Genomic DNA, 22674 nt, shown 5'->3' on the forward strand with positions numbered 1-22674 from the left:
GAATGGATTAAAAAAATGTGGCATGTATATACACAATGGAATATTACTCAGCAATAAAAGAGAATAAAATCATGGAATTTATAGGTAAATGGATGGAGTTAGAGAAGATAATGCCATGTGAAATTAGTCAATCCCCAAAAAACAAATGCTAAATGTTTCCTTTGATATGAAGAGGCTAATTCATAGTTAGTTAGGGAGAGGGAGCATGGGAAGAATAGATGAACTCTAGATAGGGCAGAGGGGTTGGAGGGGAATGGAGGGGGCATGGGGTTAGAAATGATGGTGGAATGTAATGATGATTATTATCCAAAGTTCATGTATGAAGACATGAATTGGTGTGAATAGACTGTGTATACAACCATAGATATAAAAAATTGTGCTCTATATGTGTAATAAGAATGGAAATACATTCTGTATTACAATTAATAAATAAAGAAAATGTGATATGTGTGTGTGTATTATATATATATATATACACACACACACACATACAATGAATATTACTCAGCAAAACTATCTTATCTCATTTGCAGATAAATAGATGGAGCTGGAGAAGATAATGCTAAGTGAAATTAGCCAATCCTCCAAAACCAAATGTGGAATGATTTCTCTGATTTATGGATGCTGATTCATAATATGCTGTAGGGTGGGGAGGGGATGGGAGGATTAAATGAACTCTAGCTAGAGCACAGGGGAGGGAGGGGGCATAGGGGTAGGAAAGATGGTGGAATGCAAGGGTCATCATTATCCTGAGTACATGTATGAAGACACGAAGGATGTGACTCTACTTTGTGTACAACTATAGATATGAAAAATTGTGGTCTATGTGTGTAATGCATTCTGTTGTCATATATAACAAATTAAAATTTAAAAAATAAAAAGAATTGACCTTTTTGGTCCTAAATTCTTGGTTATATGTAATTTGTTTTCTGCACCATCATTATGCTGTGAAACAACACAAAATAATGCTGTGATCCCATTTCTTCACATAAAAGCTGAAAACAGATGGGGCAGCAGCAGCTTGGATTTTTATTATATTCATGATTTTAACATAATTTAATATGGGATCCAGGCAAACTTCTACATATGAAGACATCTTTCAAAGAGAGCTATGAATTGCAGTGTTTTCAGAATAGACTATTGATGTCAAAGTGTTTACATGTTCCAATCAGGCCAAGTATAAACATGTTTATATAATGTGTTATTGATGTTTTTCATTTTCTTTGAACAATGAAAACAATGAATTTATCTATAGTAGTTTGCTTCTCTGCATATATGTGTGTATATATATATATGTATAGATGTGTATATGTGTATCTATTTGTATACATATATATATACACAGATATGATAGAAAATATAACTTTTCAGGGATTTCATTTATAATAGGATATAATTTTTAACATCTGGGGACTCATTCCTATGTAACAGAAATTTCTTTGGTTTAATAATCTTTTAAATTAGTTTTTCTGTCATCTGACAGCTTTTTCTTTACTATAAATTGTGCCAACTGATAATTTTTCAGTTTTCTTTGCTTCATTCCTCCCACATACAATAAAATATTGATAAATATCATGTAGCTGATAAAATAAGTGATTTTACAACACATGTGAAATTTTGTAGCTATTTTTTGTGTGACCTTGAGTTGAGTTCAGTGGAATACTCTAACCTAGTTCATAAAAATTTGAACTTAACCTTTATAGCTTTGTGAGCTTACTATGGTTTGATTATGGGAAGGTATCAGTATGTCTGCCTTGGTAGCTTTAACTAATTTGATATTGTTATATGCAAGTAAGACGCTTAGGCTGTGGGGAAAAAATTGTAGTATACAAGTTTGTATTTGATATAATCCTCAACACAATGCCTGATTAATGACAAATATTTTTACTTAGTATCTGAATATATTCTAGATGAAAAGAAATAATGCTTGATTTAGTGGAAAAAATCTGTAAAAATTAAACCTGTTTAGGTATAAGTTTCTGAATAGTATGATGAGTAATTATGGACTGAGAACTTGGCTTAAGAAAATTAAGGTTATTTGTATTCTTAAGAATGTATTTCAAAACAGGCTGAGATTTTTTAAAAATAGTAATATTTGGAGACTGAGGTTTGAAATTTCATGTATTGGATAATGTCTAGAAATTCACATTATATAAATATTACAACTATAAAAAGTTTGAAAAGTATGTATTCTGCAGTTCTCAAAGCCTTTTAATAAATTATCTTAATTAAATGGCATCCTTATTTATTTTAGAAGCAAACATTTTTATGACTTATTAGTCACATTCCTTAGAAAGTCAGACTTTGGTTGACTAATAAAACAAAAGTAGGTGAAGGAAAAATACCAATTGATAAAATGTACACAATTCCTTCAATTCAGGAATACTATTTTAATAATCTAGTAATAGCAATATCAATAAACATAATAGTAGCAGTAATTATAATTAGCATTACTTTCTATATTAATGGGAGGAAACAAAAGCAAATTAATTGCAACAAACAAATACATGTGTATGCAAAACAGAAAAATTTTTGATGATAAACAAATTGTGACTAAGCTCATCTTATTGAATGGATGCATTAGTGGGAGGCCAAGGAAAGAGGTGATTGTGTGTAGAACTGCACAGCTACTTTCTGGGGTGGTGGGTGGGAGAGTGCTCCACATCCAGTCTCTTGTTAGAATGACAATTTCTTAAAGTTCATGGAGAAAGACATTTAGAAAATGTCTTTCAAGTGTGATTCAGCTGTTTTAATTTGGGGAATGTTCTTTAAAACTGTTAAAAGATGTTCTTTTGTGACCTACAGCACTTTGGTTGGGATGCTGTGTTCTGTGAAATAATGACCCCCCCACCCCCACCCCCACCCCCTCCCCACAGTGTCTGGGTAGGGAAGTGTGTGTCCCCTGATCCCCAAGTGAATGCAGGCATTTGTGTTTATACATACACAGACACATGTATACATGCACACAAACACAACTGAGCTTGCTTTAAATTAGTCATCTAATTTGAGGCAGCTGTGGCTATTGGCTAAAGCATACTTTATACAAACTAAGATTATAGGAAAAGAAAATCTGCTTTTCCCAATCATAACTGTACTTGAACACTCCTTTTAAAATATCTCAGATTATTTTACACTGTGTTGGAGAACAAAGATTTATTTTCCTCCAAACATCTCTAAATTGTTACTTAAGATTAGACTTATTTTTGGTCTTCCTTATCCCTGTCAGAGTACTTGGTATAGTAGTAGGTTTTCAATAAATATTTGCTGATCTGTTGAATAACTTGAATAAACATTAAATTGTAATATAACTTTCCCAAACAAAATTGAGGCAGTTATTGCTTTAAAGTTTCCCTGTGTACACATTTAGAAAGCTGTAGGGTAACATAGTAACAAGAGAAGTTGCTGTTTAAATCTTGAGGCTTCAACAATGAATAATATGAGAATGAATTTCTGTGTTTCTTATGCATGTTGTACAAAAAGCATAATTTTCCTAGAAAAGTTAAATTTGACTTATTTTTACCATATTAGATTTTCATTTAAAATATGCATTCAAGGAGCTAATTTATAAATATCAGTTGCTTTTAGTAATTAGTAGTTTTGACTGTTTAGAAAGTTGATCCACAGCTGGAACATCTTTTGGTCACTTTCTTGGCATATTTCCCTTTGGAGAATGAATGGTCCAGACTCAACATTGTATTGTGCAGTCCCATTCACCTCTCCACTTCTTTTTTGCTTTCCGTACTCATCTGGCCACCTTCTCTCCTTTCTCTGCCTTTTTATGTACACTACTCCATTCCCAACTCAAAGAAGAAATTATTATGTGTTATGCCCTATATTTGCAGGAGTAGGTTGTTAGAGCAGCTTAACATAAGTTTGCTAGGCTATCTATGTGTTAAGGGACTGATGGGTTCATATATTAACCTACTGCAGGAATTTTTGCAAGGCCCAATGTCATTGTAGGATACCAGCCATGTTGGGAGGCAAAGCTGGGTATGTGACTCATGTTTGGGCAGATGTGATGTGTCACAAAACTCACATAGAAGTCTTTGGATTGTGTAAGATTTGCTGATGTTTTGACATTTTATCTACTTTATATAATTCCTTACATTGTACGAACACTTTTTGGTGCTAAAATGTATTTGTAATTATTGATATATTACTTGAATTTCTTTGTCTATTGATATTATAATTATTTCTCTACCCGACTTTATAACCGTATTTCACAGTGATGTTCAGGAATGTTTCAGGGATTTATAATACTTAGGAGTTTTATAAAGCAGTTCCAGGAAGTATAAGAATGAATTATTTATTTATTTCTTAATACAAAAATAATTGAGCAATTCTATAATTTAGCAACATAAATGGATATTTTTTGTAGGGCAAATGGGGTTTGTTAATAGAATTTTGTGCAAAAGAATTTAAGAAACTAATGCTAGAATAATGTCTTTCAGTATAAAAAAAATTCAGATCCACTTTAGAACAAAATATTTAAGTTTTTCTGTTCTATTTATTCACATCCTAGATTATCTTTCAGTTTTTAGCTTCCTGAATCCCTTTTGAGTCTTCTTGGACATCTGTTTTGTGAATTCAAGTTTTCTCTTATGAAATGGAGCCGATAATACCTCTAAATGCTAATGGCGGGTGACTGAGGACTCTCCCTTCTCAGATTGACCTGGCCCTGTTTCTGTCAGTAGGTGGGCTGCCAAGGAGATGGATCCAGAGGCAGACAAACAGTGGGTTAGGGCCAAAGTGCATATGTTGTAGCCTGAGTCATAGCATTTCACTGCTCCATGGCCTCATTTCTATGTGTTTAATATAATGTAGGCCTTCTCTTTAGACCAGTGTAGGTGGCAGTGTATGGGACATCTGATAGCCTTGAGTGACAGAGTGCAGTGATCCTTTTCCCTCCCTGGGATTTTTGTTTGTCTTTAGAGACTTGTTTGTCTGTGTCTGTGCTGAGAATCTTTCCATATTCATTTGAATCATTTTAATTTCTTATGGCATGGACGATATTCTGTTACAAAAAGCTTTCCTTGCACTTTTTTTTGTTCCTGTAACATTCAGGCAGGTTGAGGTTAGGTTGTATGTGAGAATGAGTTCCCTATACAAGGGATAAGAGGGACAAGCTTTTAGTTTCCACCTTCCTGTGTTTATTTCTCCCCTCTGGAATAGGTAGGTGAGCCTTAGGGGCTCCTTATTTCAATTCCCCACCCTGGAAATGATATTCCAAGGATAAGGATATCATTACTTCTAATGAAATTTGTTCAGGTTATGTGTTTTCTAAGCAGACAAAAAATTAAGACTAGAAGTGTTTGTGTCTTAAAATTATACAAATTAGAAGATGAGAGAAATCCTGCTTTAAAATTTGTTTTAGTTCTATCCTCTGTATCATGTGTATCTGTCTATTCATGTTAGATTGCTAAAAATCTTTAGGAGTTACAGCAAAGCATTCTGCCGTGTAAATTAGTCTAAGCCTATGCATTGATACCACTCTACCGATGATGTAGTCGGTAGATTTCTCATGATTATCATCACCAGCAAATCCCAAGTATAGCCAAACATCAGAGTTGTTTTTTTTTTTAGGTACTTTTAAACTATGTAGCTTTATCACCACTGTATTAAAATTTCAAAATAATAAGAATAGGGTAGGCCTTCAGTATCTGAATTCTTTTATAACAAAGATCCTTGAATTATAATTAGCCTGGTTTGGGATTTACATACTTGTTCTTGATTTTTTTTAAAAAATGATCACATGTGCCTCTTCGTGGCATCTCCTCTATTTCTCTGGCTTTAATTTTGCACAGCTTGTTGAGTTCAGCTGTGGAAATTTCCTTTGAGCTTCCTCTTCAGACAGCACTGAAAAGATTAAGGAGTTGGAGGGGTCTGGAACCATGAGACATTAAGTCTTAAGAGACAATGGTTACTGGGCAGAGATACACAAGACAATTCAAAGAACAAATGGAAGATGTTGTCAAAAAGGCATAGAGAGAATGAAGATCAGAAGGAATAATACAAATACAAACACAGGATGCCCAGTTACATTTGAATTTTAGATAAATAATACTTTTAGTGTATATTCCAAATATTGCATGAGTCATATTTACACTTAGAATTTATTTAAGACAATTGTAAAAACAGTGTACTAAAAATAACCTCTTGCTTACCTGAAATTCAGATTCCTCTGGGAATTCTGTATTGAATTTGGCAGCCCTGCCTGATGTGAAAGAGGTCAAAGCTTATTGCTTAGACTCAGTCCTTTGCATAGAATAGCCATTTAATTAAACTAGCTATACAAGTAGTCTAATACCTTTTGGTATGCCTTTTATATTATTTCTTTGTTAATTCTTTAAACACTAGCGTTGAAGGTGGCAGAATAAACTCCCATTTGCTTGCCCTCCTTCCTGGGTATATCATTATTTAGTCTCCTGTTTTTGACCTCACTTATTTAAAAAAATGTGCTAAGAATTTGACTTTTCTTATCACCAGCATCCCATATATGAACTCAGAATTGCTTTTAGAATCATAAAATTGAATGCAAATATTTATGTCAGCCTGATCTTGGTGTTCTATTTAATGTTAATCACAAAAGGGCTTTTATCTTTTTAAATCTTCATAAATCCTTGAGTTTGCTAATATAAATATGTTTGCAATGAAATCTTGGAGGTAGTATACTTACTATGTTTGCCAGCTAGATCTTGTAAGGCTGAAGCAGGAAATAAATATGAAATGGTTTTTATTTTAAGGGAGTAATGTGATCCTTACATTTCTGTCTTTATATACATGGATATAAATGCAAAAATTAGACAATATGATTTCATTTATTTGAAATGAATAAAGTTGTTGCAATAATATTTCTGATTTAGGTACCAACCAGAGTTTCATTATTTGTTAGGGAAACATCTGGTTGGGCATTTGAAACTCTTGGTCGTGGTATGCAGTTTACAAGTTCAGCCTCCTTGCAAGAAAGGCTAGGACGCAGCAGCAGTGCTAACTTAGAAGCTGTTGTCTAGTTTCTCTGCCTCCTTAGTATCCCATTAGTTATCTAATATCAAGCCCCTTCTATCAGAAGTGGCTGGATTCCTCTAAAGTTCCCAGGTCAATTGCTTAGTCAGTCATGGGATTCCATTTCTTTTACCCCCTCTGGTTTCTTTAGGGATGAACATGTGAATGGTTCTGGCCCTTGATGTGTGAGGGCAAGTCTCATAGATAGAGGATGTGTTGATTCTGGGAAAGTTTTCACCTCTTTTCTTTCATCATTGTTGTTGTCTTTTTTTTTCTTTTTTAGAGGAAAAGGATTGTCTTCAGTCTTTGTTGTGCAAGGATGCTTTGCACAAAGTTGATGTGGATTTTTGGAGAGGTGGTAAATGTGAGGACAAAAGCAAGCTCAGAGAGGATGTAGACAGAGAAGGCCTGGCTCCTTGATGACTTCATCGAGCAGCTTAATTAACTGACTCTGGAACTCCTTTCCTTTGGGACTTCTTGAGATATGTGATAGTAACCTCTTTACCCATGTAATTGGTTTAACAGGTATTTTGGGTTTCGACTTCTGTTACTTCTAGTCAAAAGCAGGGTGATTAAATAAATAAATGCACCTCATTGATATTCTAGTGCTGCTAGGTTGGTCAACTGAGAGGGTGAGCTAAAAACCTCTTCCCTTCTTCTTCCCTCTCTCCCTTTGCAGACAGCTATTTCTCATCTGTGACATATCTAGTTTAGAAAGAAAGCAAGAATTTCAAACATTTCTAAGGAGAGCCAATTTGTGGCATAGTTTTTTTTTTTCCTTCTGATAGTCACTCTCAAAACATGTATTGCCTACTGGAAAAGGCCCTTGTGTGGCATGGAGCTGGTCAGCATGTTTGAGTTTTTGGATGGGCATGCATTTGTCTGCTGCTGAGTCTTTCAGAATACTTTGTGATGAACATAAAAATCACTGTTTCTTGCAAATATGGCTTCAGCATAGGGAAGGTTGCCATGAAATACCAGATGGTACTGAGGCACAAAGTTCTTCCTGCCTGAGAACAACATCATCTGCAAAACAGAGCTACTCATGCTGCAGCTCAATCAAGAAATCCTTTGCTGTCTCCTTAGACCTCACTGAGTCTGGTCATGAACATATTATTTGGACAACACACAAGCTATCTTGGAATTCTTTTCTAAGACTGTGTCTGCTCCCTCCTCCCCACTCACTAATATACTGAAATAGTCTTTGCTCAATGGTTGTGACAAGATACTACCCAGGAAAGTAATCGTGAATGGTGGAATTTCTTCTACTATAGAGGAATTTATATTAGCAAACATCGTACTTAGTGTGGGAGTGTAAAGATGACTGGCATCCGTGTTTAAGGAATCTGTACCCTAGTCAGGAGAAAGCCACAAAAGCAAATGGTAGACGTATGTACAAGGTACAAAAGTGGCACAAAGGATAAGATGATTTAATCTTGGGGGCATTCGGAGGAAGGAAAGTGTTTGCAGTTTTGTTTTGAGTTAGACTCTAAAGAAAAGGGTTCCAGGAAGAGGGAACAGTGTGTACAAAGGCACAAAGGCAAGAACCATCATGATGGGATTGTGTTTTGAAGGCAAACGAGGAAGAAGGGGATGTTTATTCACTTCTTCATCCTGACTTTATCATGTGATCAACTTGCTGGACTTTGGGAGTCCTGTGTATTGACCTTTGTGTGGAGAATGTGATTTGAATTCAAGAAGAAGCTCCAAGGGTAGCCATTGGGTAAAGCTTGGCACCTAGCCCTGCTCCTAGATTTTGTGAAGTTAGCTTTCTCGTTTGGAAAATGAAACTCCACCTCACAGGGAGCTGTAGACATTGAAATAATCCATGTAAAGAGCTTAGAAGTGTGCTGAGTATGTAATAAATGCTCAAAAAGTGTTACCTATTATTACTGGTAGTTCAATTATATTAGGGGTGGTTAAGAGGAAATCCTACTGTTGTAAAAAGTTATTCCTCTCATTGCATACCTTGACATAAACCATTAGAATGAATTGTAGGAAAGCATTGGCTAGAAACTTTGATGGCTCATGACAGACTCAGGTTTGCTTTTGCAGGTCAGTAACTTGGCCCAGCATGTGCCGGTGGTCATACCATTTTCTGTTTTCTTCCATAGTAGACCTTCAAGAAAGCTTGTTTGTGTAACCTCATTGATTTTTTTTCAGACCTTAATGCTGACTGGGTGGGGAGTGGACATGACTCGATTGCAATAAGAACTTCTTAGCATGGCTCAGGAGGCTTCTGTTTCTCTTTCAACTTTCTATCTTCACAGTTATCTCTGAATTACTAGTTGCAGGAGAATTGCTCAGGTTGCCATTTATGGTAATAGGTTTGCATTTACTTTCAATGAGCTTTTTTATTACTGGTGTGGACCATGGAAGGTTATTTTCATGATCCTTTTCCTTCTCAGAGTGGTGAGTGAAATGCATGCTGTCAGTGAACAAGAGGGTCTGAAAGCAGATATTTGGAAGATAATGACCAATGAGACTTGCCAGTTTTCTCTCTTTGTTTACTTATCACTGTGTTCAGGGACCTGGAGAGTCCTGTTGAGTAACTCTTCAGCACTTAACTAGATTATCTTTTCTAAAATGAAGTTGACTGAAGACATCGGGTCAAATAAAAATAGCCAGTGAGTGGGGTCAGGGGAATTTAGTGATAGAATAATAGTTGTGGACTTGGTTTGTAGAGGCCTACATAAGAGTATTAGGTCTGTGATCAAATTGGTTTTGTATCTTAACCTCCAGTCTGTTTTCTAGTCCATAACATTTGGGGAAAGGATGGTGGGTAATAATACCTATTTTACTCTTTGATAGTGAATCAGTATCAACAAATACAGTTGTCTTTTATTTCTGGTGTTGGCTCCAAGATACCCATGTGGGTACCAAAATCTACCAGTGCTCCAAATCTTTTATATAAAATGGCTTAGTGTTTGCATATAACCTATGCACATCCTCCTGTATACTTTAAATCATCTCTAGGTTTCTTATAATAACTAATGTAATATAAATGCTATGGAAATAGTTGTACTGTGTTATTTAGAGAATAATGACACAAAAAGCTGTGTTCAGTGCAGAAACATTTTTTTCCTGAATATTTTCTGTCTGTAGTTGGTTGATTGTGGGTGTAGATATGGAAGGTTGACTATCATGAGGCATTGAATTTTGGCCCTTATTCAGTTTCTCTTCAGCACTTTGCCCCAAACTTATGTATGGCCACGCTTGCCTCTGTGAATGAGGCCTTACTGTTTTGCATGGTGCAGCATGGCTGGGTCATCTGTGTCTTTAGGGCCACATGAATATCATATGCATTTCTCAATATTTGTGCTGACAACTGGAAATATCATGTCATATTAATTTTAAAAAAAATATCTAGTAGTCATATTAAGACATGAAAGAGGTGAATATTTTTTAATAATTTATTTTGCTCCATACATGAAAATGTTTCTCAAAGTATAGCTAATATGAAGATATTAGCAATGTATTTCATGTTTTTTGTTGGACTGAGTATTTGAATCTAAAATGTATTTTAGGCTTAGAGCACATCAACTTGGACTAGCCACATTTCAAGTGCTGAGTGGCCAGGTGTAGCTCATGACTCCTGGACATTGTGGCCGGGAACCCATCCATTGTTAATTGTTCCTTAGCATCCATTTTAATATTAATTTTTGTCTGGTTTTACAATTGCTGAAGTAAAATAACCATGCATTTCTAAAATAACAGTTTATGAAACATTTCATATATGTTAAAACATTTTAGCATCTCATTTCATAGAATACCCTGTTAGATGTGCATTATTACTGTCTTATTATATAGAAAGATTTGAGGCATTGAGGTTAAGGGATCCACGTAAGACCATACAAAACTTGTGGGGATCCTGTATACAAACATTAGCGGACTGACTATAGAGACCCCTTAAGGACGCCACTGTCCCATTAGTAATAAATGACTCTACTAATTAATGAAATAAGCTATATTTGATAGGTTGCTTTCTGATCCATTGTTGAGATTAAGGCCATCTAGAATTCTTGTAATTGCACAATACACACTGGCTTTTCTGTGGGGGTGGTCACTTTAAGAATAGAGGATGTGGCCTGGCCATTCTAGTAGGAAATAGGACTAGTTTCAGAGTAGCCAACTGATATTTGTTCACACACATTGAATATTCTGTATGCTAAGCATTGTTCTGGTGCAGGGTTAAAGCAGCAAGTTAAAACCAAGTTCTTATCCTAAAGCAGCTTTCAATGGAGAGGGTCCTTAAATATTAAATAAATACACATTGCCCTATACAATTCATTGAATGGTAATAGACACTTTTTTCCAGGAAAAGTCAGTGGCTGTGAGCTAAACAGAGAATAATATGGCAATTGGAAGGCATGTAAGCTTTAGGATACTGGTTCATACCCTATTCTTGCAAGTTGAGGCAAGATGTTTTAGCTTAATTTCATTATTTGTAACAATGATCTTTAGGAGTTTTAGAAACATTAATGAGGCCTAATGTCCACGATTACCAGATTTCAAGGCTGGGAGCAGTGGAGCGCATCTGTTAACCCAGGTACTTGGGATGCTGAGGCAGGAGGATAGCAAGTATGAGGCCAGCCTCAGCAACTTAGCAAGGTCTTAAGCAACTTAGTGAAGCCTTGTCTCAAAATAAAAAGGGCAGGGGATGTGCCATGTGAGCTCAGTGATTTAACCTCTTTGGGTTCAATCTCTGGCAACAAAAAACAAAAAGTACCAAATTTTCATTAAACAGAATAAAAAAGTTCTGAAGATCAGATGAACAGTATGGTTGCTATTTTTTACACTTGAAATTTGTTAAGTAGATCTTAAGTGTTCTCAATGCACAACATAACTGAGTTGATAGACATGTTTACTATCTTAATTCTGGTAATCATTTTACAGTATCTATAAATTGGTGTCAAATGTGTATTTTTATTGGTTATAATTCAGCAAGAAGAAAAAGAATACTGAGATGTATGGAATGTGCCAAGTAAAGCATGGTAGAGAAACTGGGAGCATTCACGGATTTAACATTAACAGTTTAGAATTCACGGCTGCTCCCCACAAGACAGCACCATAATAGATGCAATTTTGCTAAGGTTTGAATTCGACAGGGAGAACAATAAGAATGTGGATGGAAAAGGTTCACTTGGCAGCTGAATGAGCCTAGCCTGGGGGCTCGCTTGTCCACCATGCAATAGGATTTTGCTGTTATGTACTCGTCGCTTAGCATACATTTTATTATAAAATATGTTAAAGCAGTATTGCACATTTGGGGATTTTTAATCTTCCTCTCAATATTGTGGGATAATAGAATTCAGTCTGCCAAAATAATGTTATTTTCTGTCTACCGCAGGCACTTAGGCTCAGGTGCTCACTGCTCATTGGGGCAGGTTTATTAAATAAGGAGCTTTTCAGATGAAAAAAAAACAAATGGGAAGAATATTTTATTTTAGAATAAATTAAGATAAACTTCACCAACAACTACGAGGCTGGCATAGTACTATGGCATTTTCTCTCTGTTTGGGTACCTCACTGTGTTTTTGATGGGTAAGGATTTAGTACCTTATTACCAGTTATTACACATAACCAGTAAAGCTCAAATAAGAGTAGTCTGTACCTGTGGAGGTTATTGCTCACATAATGCAAAGTTAGGAGGTGGGTGTTCCAGGGTGGCTATGCTGCTCCACATCATGTGGTCTCTGGCTGTTTTTGTCTTGCTACCCCACCATCTTGATGGTCAAGGTGACAGCTCCAGCTGGCATATCCAATTCTAGCCAGCAGGAAAAGAGAAAAGAGGAGGACACACAAAAAAATGGACCTCACCCACCTCTTAGGATTTCCCAGAGAACCTGTATACGTTTCCTCTCATCTCATTCACCATAACTTAGCTACTTGGTTATATATGGTCAAAGGAGCCTGATACTTGTAGTCTTATTCACTGCCCAAGTATAGATGGAGTATCCTGATCTGATATGCTTGAGATCAGAAGTGTTTCAAATGTCAGATTTGGGGGAGGGACAAGATTTTGGAATACTTGTTTAGACTTTATAGGTTGAGCATCCCTAATATGAATCCCCAATCCTTCCAAATCTGAAGGATTTGGGGTTTGGGATTTTCAGATTAGGGATGCACACCCTGTGTCTGTGCTTATGAAAGAAGGCAAGAGGGGCTGGGGATGTGGCTCAAGCAGTAGCACACTCGAATGTGTAGGGTGCTGGGTTCGATCCTCAGCACCACATAAAAATAAAAAAATAAAGATGATGTGTCCACCGGGAAAAAAAACTAAAAATAAATATTAAAAAATTCTCTCTTTCTCTCTCTCTCAAAAAAAAGGCATGAATAATACTAGTGCTACTCACAGTGCTTGTCATGAGGAGAGGTTTCTGCCTCTCTGTCATTGTTCTGTCACTGTTTGAGGTACTCTATTGATTTAGAAACATGGAAGGTGCTGATAATTTTACTCCAGTAGTTTGATGTAGATGTTTTGACAGAGTGTTGATGGGAAGGGGGAAAGAAAATAACACCTACCCTTTGGTCTTTTTCTGCCAATACATTTCACTGTATCTAATTAGCAGCTCTGCAGCGATGGCTTTGTGCATTTGAACAAGTGAGTGTCTGTGTCTAGAGTAAAGTTTCTTACCTCCCTGAAAAATCTCATTCTACCTCTATTTGATGGGTCTGAGGAAAATACGCACCCAAGTTCCATTCCTGGACATATGCCTTCCCCAAGTCATTTGCTACTTGGCTGTGGAATCTCGAAGTGACTATGTTCGCTCACCAGGATGCCTGGCAGCTGCTGTGGCCAGTGTGGAGCCACAGATGGAGATGCAGGCAGAGCAGGTTCCACACAGCATTGGCTCTGTGGACCAGCCAGTCCACTTCTGCTTCTGCTGGAGCAGAAGTCCTGGCCTACTTCTTCAGTTGATCCACAATTTAGAATGCAAAAGCTAGAATGTAATTTGAACGTGGGGGAAAAAAACCGAGGAAATGTAAAACACCTCTGTATTCTGAAACCTAAGTGTTTTTCTTGTGGTCGTTATTATAGAAAAGTTATATGGATTTATAGGTTATTTTGGCTTTATAAAATTTTGTTATATCAGGACTTGAAATATTCTTGTTTTAAGGCTGATCTCTTGGTTGTATTTAGATAGTTTCCAGGGTATTTATGTTCTAGTTAAATTTCTACAGTTTAGTTTATAGAAAAGGTTTTTCTAAAATTCTCATTACACAATTTCTGTTGGTCAATTTATTTCTTCATATTTGAAAAATATACATTCCTTGTTAAATACAGTAGTCTAACACAAATATGAGCTAAACTAAAAACTTAGGGTGAATAAGAACAAAATGAACTGCCCCTAAAATTGTTAGTTGCAATAACAACTGGAATAGTGCATGTGATGGCAGGACTCCGGATTCCTGAATTATTCCTCATCTGATAAATATTTTTATAATGATTTGGATAAATTCTGTGGATAATACTTTATTATATTAGTGGATGTAACAAAGCTAACAGAGCTTTGCATTCATGGAATGAAAGAATCAGAATTCTAAGACAAAAAAAAAAAATAATCAACTGGAACACAGAACCAAATAAATATAGCAAGATGAAGCATGGCTTAATGAAAAACATGTAAGAATGTTTTAGAAGTTTTTGTTGATTATAAGCACCGTGTGAGTCAGTTGATGTGACTGCCAAGAAGAGTTAATTGGTTTTTAGTTTGGATTAATAGAGTGCTTACGGTGTGGGAAGTCATCCTCCCCCTTATTTCTGTGTTGGCCGCACTATCCTAGGGAATTGTGATCACTCTACCAGTACCTTTAAAGGGGACACTACCATTGTGAGTTTCATTTCCTTAGAGCCTTCAAAGTGTTTTCATGTGCTTCATTTTATTTAACATGCTCATTTTATGGACAGCCCAGAGTGTATCCTTAGGAGTGTACTCAGGATATTAGGGGAAAATAGGTGAATTTATTCTACAAAGGAGAAGACCTGTAGATAAGCCAGTACTCAAATTCAGATTCTTGAACTGCTATGCTAAAGAAAATAAGTGACATTTATTCTGTTTTATCTTAGATAGTACAGAGCTAGGGATAGCTAGTATTAGACAACTTCAACTTTTTATAACTGTCCAAATTTGACAGTTTCTTTGAGGTAATACAGGTGAAGTATGTGAATGTTTATGTGTGAGGGGTAGGCTTAAATGGGGTTTGAGAGATCAGTTGGAATAGATTTTATAAAGATTAGCGTATTGAATAGGATGTTGAACAGAGTGATTACTTTGGTTCTTTTTTATGACTCTCTTGGTTTAAGTTTCTTTGAAATCCTCATGCTTGAAATGTTAAAGAATACAGAAAATTTGAAGTCTTCTACCTGAAAGAAGAAATGAAAAGTTAACCAGTCTGTTGTCTACTTTCCATGCAGTATAGACTTAAATAACATTAATAAATATTAATAATACAATAATAATAATTATAATAATAATTATAATTATAATTATTATTATAATTATTATTATTATTTTGCAGGGGATTAAACCCAGAGGCGATTAATCACTGAGCTACGTCCCAGCCCTTTTTATATTTTATTTTGAGATAGGGTCTCGCTAAGTTGCTTAGGGCCTTGCTAAGTTGCTGAGGTTGACTTTGAACTTGTGATCCTTCTGCCTTAGCCTCCCAAGCACTGGGAATACAGGTGTACATCACCGCACCCTGCTGACTTAAATTATTTTTAAACAACTTTGACATAACTGTTTTCAGTTTAAAGATATGCAAGTTGCTATTATAGTTTATTCTAAATCTAAACAAACACTTGAGTAGATTGTGATTTAAAACCCAAAATAAATAAAGCAGTGTAGGTTGAAAAATCTTTTCCCTTATTTTTGAACTATTCATTTCCTGAAGCCTTCCTTTCATAGTTTCTGACTGCATTTGGATGCAAATTCACATAAGTATTCTCATTGTACCCATTTTATATCTGAGTGCTACATTATTGTACTCATTGTTCTTTAAATTGCTTTCTTCCCAGGATATTTTGAAAATATTTTCATATCTGTATATAGAGAGCTTTCACATCCTTTCATGCAAGTAATAGTATATCTTGTATAGATAGCACAATTTGTTCCTGATTTATAAATATTAGTTTACATTTTTGGCTATCAAAGACCATTATGAAGTATTCTTCATGTAACCAAATTAATGACCTTTGGAGCCTTTAATAAAGTTTATTTTAGAGCATTTGGGGATTCACAATGACATTGACCAAGAGTGGAAGGTAAATTTTGCATGTATTTCTTGCTCTCACACTTGCAAAGCTTATCCTATTTTCAACATCCCCCACCAGAGTGGCACACTTGTTAAAACAGGTAGTGGGGGGATGGTGAATTGCCCTGGGGTTCAAGTCCCAATAGCAAACAAATAAATGAATAGCAATGAAATAAAACCCCAGATGATATGTTGAAACATCATTATCACACAGAGTCCATAGCTTATAGGGTTCACTCTTGATGTTATACCTTCTGTAGGTTTGGAAAAATTTCTCATGACATGTATCCATCATTATCATGTCACTAGAGTAGTTTCACTGCCCTAAGAATCCTCTTTGTTTTTCCAGTTCATCCCTCCCTCCCTCCCTAATCCCCAGGCAACCACTAAGCTTGTCACTGTCTCTACCATTTTGCCTTTTCCAGAATGTTACATAGTTGGAATCATACAGTAGATGGTCTTTTCAGAATGACTTCTCCAACTTAGTAACATGCGTTTAACTTTCCTTCATGTCTTTCCACGGCTTAGTAGCTCATTTCTTTTTAGTGCTGAATAATTTTCATTGTCTGGTTGTACCATACTTTGTTTATCTACCCACCTACTGAATGACTTCATAAAGCTTTTGTAAACATTCACATTTGTGTGGACAAAAGTTTTCAGTTCTTTTGTGTATTTACCAAGGATAGCAATTTCTGGATCATATGATAAATTGTTTATAAAGTAGCTTTGCCATTTTGCCTTCCCAGTAGCAATGAAGGAGGGTTCCTATTGTTCCATATCCCTGGCCAGCATTAGCTGTTGTCAGTGTTCTGGATTTTATACATTCTAATAGGTGTGCAGTGGCATCTCATTTTTTTAATTTGCATTTCCCAAATGGCTTATGATGCAGAGCATCTTTTCATATGTTTGTTTGCCCATCTCTGTATCATCTTTGTTGAGGTGTGTTGTTAGGACTTTGGCTCATTTTTAAATCTGTTTTTTTTTTCATTTTCTTATTGTTGAGTTTTCACAGTTCTTTGTATAATTTGAACAGTTCTTATCAGATCCATTTTATTTTTGGTACTGGGGATCGAACCCAGGGGTACTTTGCCACTGAGCTATAGCCCAGTCTTTTTTATTTCTTACATTGAGGCAGTCTCACTAAGTTGCTGAGGCTGACCTCAAATTTGATATTTTCCTGCTTCAGCCTTCTAAGTCTCTTGGATTACAGGCATATACCACTACACCCAGCTTCAGATTAATCTTTTAAAAGTATTTTCTCACAGTCTGTTGTTTGTCTTCTCATTCTTTTGACAGTGCATTTCACAGAGCAGAAAAATTTTAACTTTAGAAAGTTTTAACTTTAACTTTAGTTATTTTTAAAACAAGATATTATTTTCTTCAAGAATCTTGCCTTTGGTGTTGTATCTAGAAAGTCATCATCACCAAACCAAAGGCTATCTAGATTTTGTTTTTTGTTATCTTCTATGATTTTTATAATTTTGCATTTTGCATTTGGGACAATGATCCATTTTGAGTTAATTTCTATAGGGAATGTGTGTCTAAATTTATTTCTTTGTTTTTGCACATAAATGTTCAGTTGTTGAAAAAACTCTTCTCTCCATTTGTTGTCTTTTATCTTTTGTGATAGATCAGTTGATTGTATTTACATGGCTCTATTTCTGGACTCTCTATTTGTTCCATTGACCTGTTGGCTTATTCTTTTTTTTTAATTGTTGGTTGTTCAAAACATTACATAGTTCTTGATATATCATATTTCACACTTTAATTCAAGTGGGTTATGAACTCCCATTTTTACCCTGTATACAGATTGCAGAATCTCATCAGTTACACTTCCATTAATTTACATATTGCCATACTAGTGTCTGTTGTATTCTGCTGCCTTTCCTGTCCTCTACTATCCCCCTTCCCCTCCCTCCCCTCCCCTCTTCTCTCTCTACCCCCTCTACTGTAATTCATTTCTCCCCCTTGTATTATTTTTCCCTTTCCCCTCACTTCCTCTTGTATGTAATTTTGTATAACCCTGAGGGTCTCCTTCCATTTCCATGCAATTTCCCTTCTCTCTCGCTTTCCCTCCCACCTCTCATCCCTGTTTAATGTTAATCTTCTTCTCATGCTCTTCCTCCCTACTCTGTTCTTAGTTACTCTCCTTATATCAAAGAAGACATTTGGCATTTGTTTTTTAGGGATTGGCTGGCTTCACTTAGCATAATCTGCTCTAATGCCATACATTTCCCTCCAAATTCTATGATTTTGTCATTTTTTTAATTCTTTCACCCATTCCTCACTGTCTGGGTCAGTGTAGCCTTAAATATCGAAGTAGGGTACTGTCAGTTGCCAAGTTCTTTTTCTTCAACATTACAGTGGTTTTTTTTTTTTTTTTTACCTTTTTGTATTAAACTTAGAGTCAGCTTGTAAATATTCAGAAAATAATTTTCTGAAATTTTTATTAAGATTGCATTGAGTCTGTAGATCAAATGTGGGAGAATTTGACAACTTGATAATATTGAGTTTGCCTGTGTATGAACATGAAGCATCTTGTCATTTAATTAGTGCTTTGATTTTTATCAATTTTGTATTTTTCCTTATATAGATTTTATGCATGTTTTGTTAGATTTATACTAAGGTATTTTATATTTGGGGGTGTTGATGGAAATCTTACTGAATTTTAAATCCCAGTTAATTTTAAATCCCAGTTGTTCTTTGCTGTTGCATAGGAAAGTATTTGCTGTTGATATGATTCTACACCGAGAAGACCCTAAAAGTTCCACCAGAAAATTTCTAGAACTAGTAAATGAATTCAGCAAAGTAGCAGGTATAAAATCAACACCCATAAATAAAATGCATTTCTGTGTATCAGTGACAAATCCTTCAAAAGGGAAACAGGGGAAAACTACCCCATTTACAATAGCCTCAAAAACAAAAACAAAGTAAACAAACAAAAAACTTGGGAATCAACTTAATGAAAGAGGTGAAAGATCTATATAATGAAAATTATAGAACCCTAAAGAAAGAAATCAAAGAAGACCTTAGAAGATGGAAAGATCTACCTTGCTCTTGGACAGGCAGAATTAATATTATCAAAATTACCATACTACCAAAAGCACTATACTGAGTCAATGCAATTCTGATCAAAATCCCAATGACATTCCTCATAGAAATAGAAAAAGCAGTCATGAACTTTATCTGGAAAAATAAGAGACCCAGAATAGCCAAAGCAGTCCTTAGCAGGAATGGTGAAGCAGGTGGCATCACTATACCAGACCTTAAACTATACTAAAGAGCAACAGTAACAAAAACAGCATGGTTTTGGCACCAAAACGGACTGGTAAACCAGTGGTACAGAATAGAGGACGTAGAGACTAACCCACAAAATTACAATTATCTTATATTAGACAAAGGTGCCAAAAACATGCATTGGAGAAAAGATAGCCTCTTCAACAAATAGTGCTGGGAAAACTGGAAATCCATATGCAACAAAATGAAATTAAGTCCCTCCTATCTTTCACCATGCACAAAACTCAACTCAAAATGGATCAAGGGCCTAGGAATAAAACCATAGACCCTGTGTATAATAGAAGAAAAAGTAGGTCCTGATCTCCATCATGTGGCATTAGGCCCCAACTTCCTTAATAAGACTCCTTTGGTGCAAGAATTAAAAACCAAGAGTCAATAAATGGGATGGACTCATAAAAAGTTTCTTCTCAGCAAAAGAAACAATCTGTGAGGTGAATAGATAGCCTACATCTTGGGAGCAAATCTTTACCCCTCACATATCAGATAGACATTTTTATTATTAACTTTGTGTATTGCTCTTTAGTTTTAGGAACCTTTTGTGGATATTTTTGGACTTTCTACAAAGATTTCATGTCATCTATAAAGGAAGCTTTATTTCCTCCCTTCTAACATATATAATATATATTTCATTTACTTTTCTGATCTTATTGCACTAGTGAGGACTTTTATTATTTTTTTTTTTGAAAATCAGTGATAAGAGAGGATATCCATGCCTCATTCCTGATCTGAATGGGAAAGCTTCACATTTCTCACATTATGTATGATGTAGGGTTTTATACATGTTGTCCGTCAATCAAGTTGAGGAAGTTACTTTCCCTTCCTACTTTGCTGGTAGTTTTTATCATGAATGAATGCTGGACTTTACCAAATGCTTTTTCTATATCTATTGATATGATCATGTGATTTCCCCCCCCTTTAGCTTGTTAATGAATGCTGGCTTATGTAAATGAATTTTTGAATATTGAACCACTCTTGCATACTTAGGATCAATCATAAATGGTTATGATATGTAGTTAATTTTATACACTATTTGATTCAGTTTTCTAATATTCTATTGAGGGGTTTTATATCTGTATTCAGGTGATATACTTTCTGCAGCTTTCTTTGCTTATGGACTTATAGATTTGCAGTTATTAGTAGAGAAACACTCATGTTTTCTTTTAGTTCCTTTATTCTATTTTTATAAGTTAAGTTTTAATCAATCCATACTTGAGTTATAGTGCAATTTATTTTTCCTTCTGGTCAACTGCCTGGTCATTCTAATGCCATTCTTTGAATGGACCATCATTTACTATTTTGAGATATTCTATAGGCATTTTATAGAACATTTTTATTATCTTTGGGTCTATTTCTTGAGTCTCCTCTATCAGTCTCTGTCTTTTGGTGTATTATAAAGTTTGTTTTGACAATGCAAATAGCTTTTAGGAATTGCTTTCTGACTATTATGCTCAGTACTATATTTTAATTTAATGTCCCTTCTCTGTCCCTATCTTGCATATGTGGATATATGGATTTCTTCTCTATACAAATAAAGTACCCATTTATTGACTCTATATTACATAATATTTGATGCCATTTTATGTCTTAAATGTAACTCTAATATCTGTTATTTATAAAAGCTGAAGCCTAATATTCAGCCAGGTGCCTCTGGCATGTTTGTGAAATATACCAGTTTTGTTGGACTTTTCAAGAAGGTGGATTTGCTCAAATCTCCTTTTTAAAATTCATATCCATGAATTTTTCACATCATACTTACTAAAATGTAACACAGTTACAACAACTGAACTTAAATGCTGATAATTATTTAAGTTCCATTATTTTACCCAGACACTTGCCTTGCCAGGTGAAGCCCTTCTCAGTGATTCCCAGGGCTTGGAAACAAAATGCTCTCAGCTGCCTCATTCTCAGCAGTTGCTGTCCCAGTCCATCTGGTCCCTTTTGTGAACTATGCTTCCATTGCTAAAGACATGGGCTTAGTTTTCCTTGTAAAGTACACATACAAAGGGTCCCTGCTTTCATTTTCTTCTTACTGTAGAAATAGATATTGTAACATAATGGTGATGTTCCTGCATTTCGGCTTGGTTTAGCTTCCCCTCAAATAACCTTGGTAAATAAATGGAATGGTCTTCTCTCTTCACTACCCAGAGCAAGAGGGGTTCCCCCCCCAAAAAAAAAACACCTGGGTAAAATGGGACACTTCTTTATCAGTTTGTTACTACCAGCAACCATTTCTTTACAAACTATCTTGTTTGTTAGACTCCAAAATAAAATCCGTGTTTTGAAAGAGCTTTTCTCCCTTATATCAGAATGGCATTTTAATAAGCCTTTTGAACAGATTTAAACTTATTTCACATCAGCTTTCTTTTCTGAAGCCAAGTCATACCAGTTTTGTTTAGCTTTTCTAATCCTTTAATCATTTTATCCTCAGCATGTTTCCAAATGCTTCACATTTCCATAGATTCCAGAACTGGTCTGAGTTCTTTAATAAAGCCTGATCAGGATCGAATGAAATGGAAGGATCGCTCCTTTGCTGTTATGTATTTTGAGGTGTATTATTTCCAAAATGAAATAGTTAAGCAACAGTACAATGCTTCTGCATGGCCCCATACACTCCTGGTGACATGTATGTCCCCATAGGATGAGCATTATGCATGAGCCTGTGTAGCTACACAGAGATCTGTGCTGAAAAACATTCTGTACTTGGTTTGATGCTGTGTTCCTGCTGTCTTTATTTAAATAAGTGGTTCCTTCCTTTCATTTTTCATTGAATCCTACAAATCAAGTAGTTGACCCTGCTTGTTGTTGATGACTAGAGGACATGGTTGGTAATCATAAGCCATTTCTAACCCACCACCCTCAGTAATAACTATAGGAGCTAGACCCCAGGTGAGGCAGTGTGGTCACAAATTTACATTTCCTTTCCTGGTTCACACCTCCTCCCCCACTGTGCTTAGAGATGCACTCACTGCCCACCTGTTGTCTCTGTTTTCCTTTGGATTTGTCTCCTTCTCATTGCTCCATTATCTCCACTCTGGCACTGAGGTATATTTGTTTATAGAATCCAAATTTCTGGTACTCAGTAGTTTCTTCCAGAGATTCTGCAAGGATCTTTTATCC

General features: G+C 35.6%; 1 protein-coding gene across 9 annotated transcripts in view; it reads left to right on the forward strand.

Moving 5' to 3' along the window:
* Positions 1 to 22674, forward strand: part of Cadps2 (calcium dependent secretion activator 2) — a 494758-nt gene that overhangs the window by 100641 nt on the left and 371443 nt on the right. The gene's annotated exons all lie outside the window — the stretch shown is intronic.

Source organism: Ictidomys tridecemlineatus, chromosome 2 (genome assembly GCF_052094955.1).
Source record: "Ictidomys tridecemlineatus isolate mIctTri1 chromosome 2, mIctTri1.hap1, whole genome shotgun sequence".
Lineage (NCBI taxonomy): Eukaryota > Metazoa > Chordata > Mammalia > Rodentia > Sciuridae > Ictidomys > Ictidomys tridecemlineatus.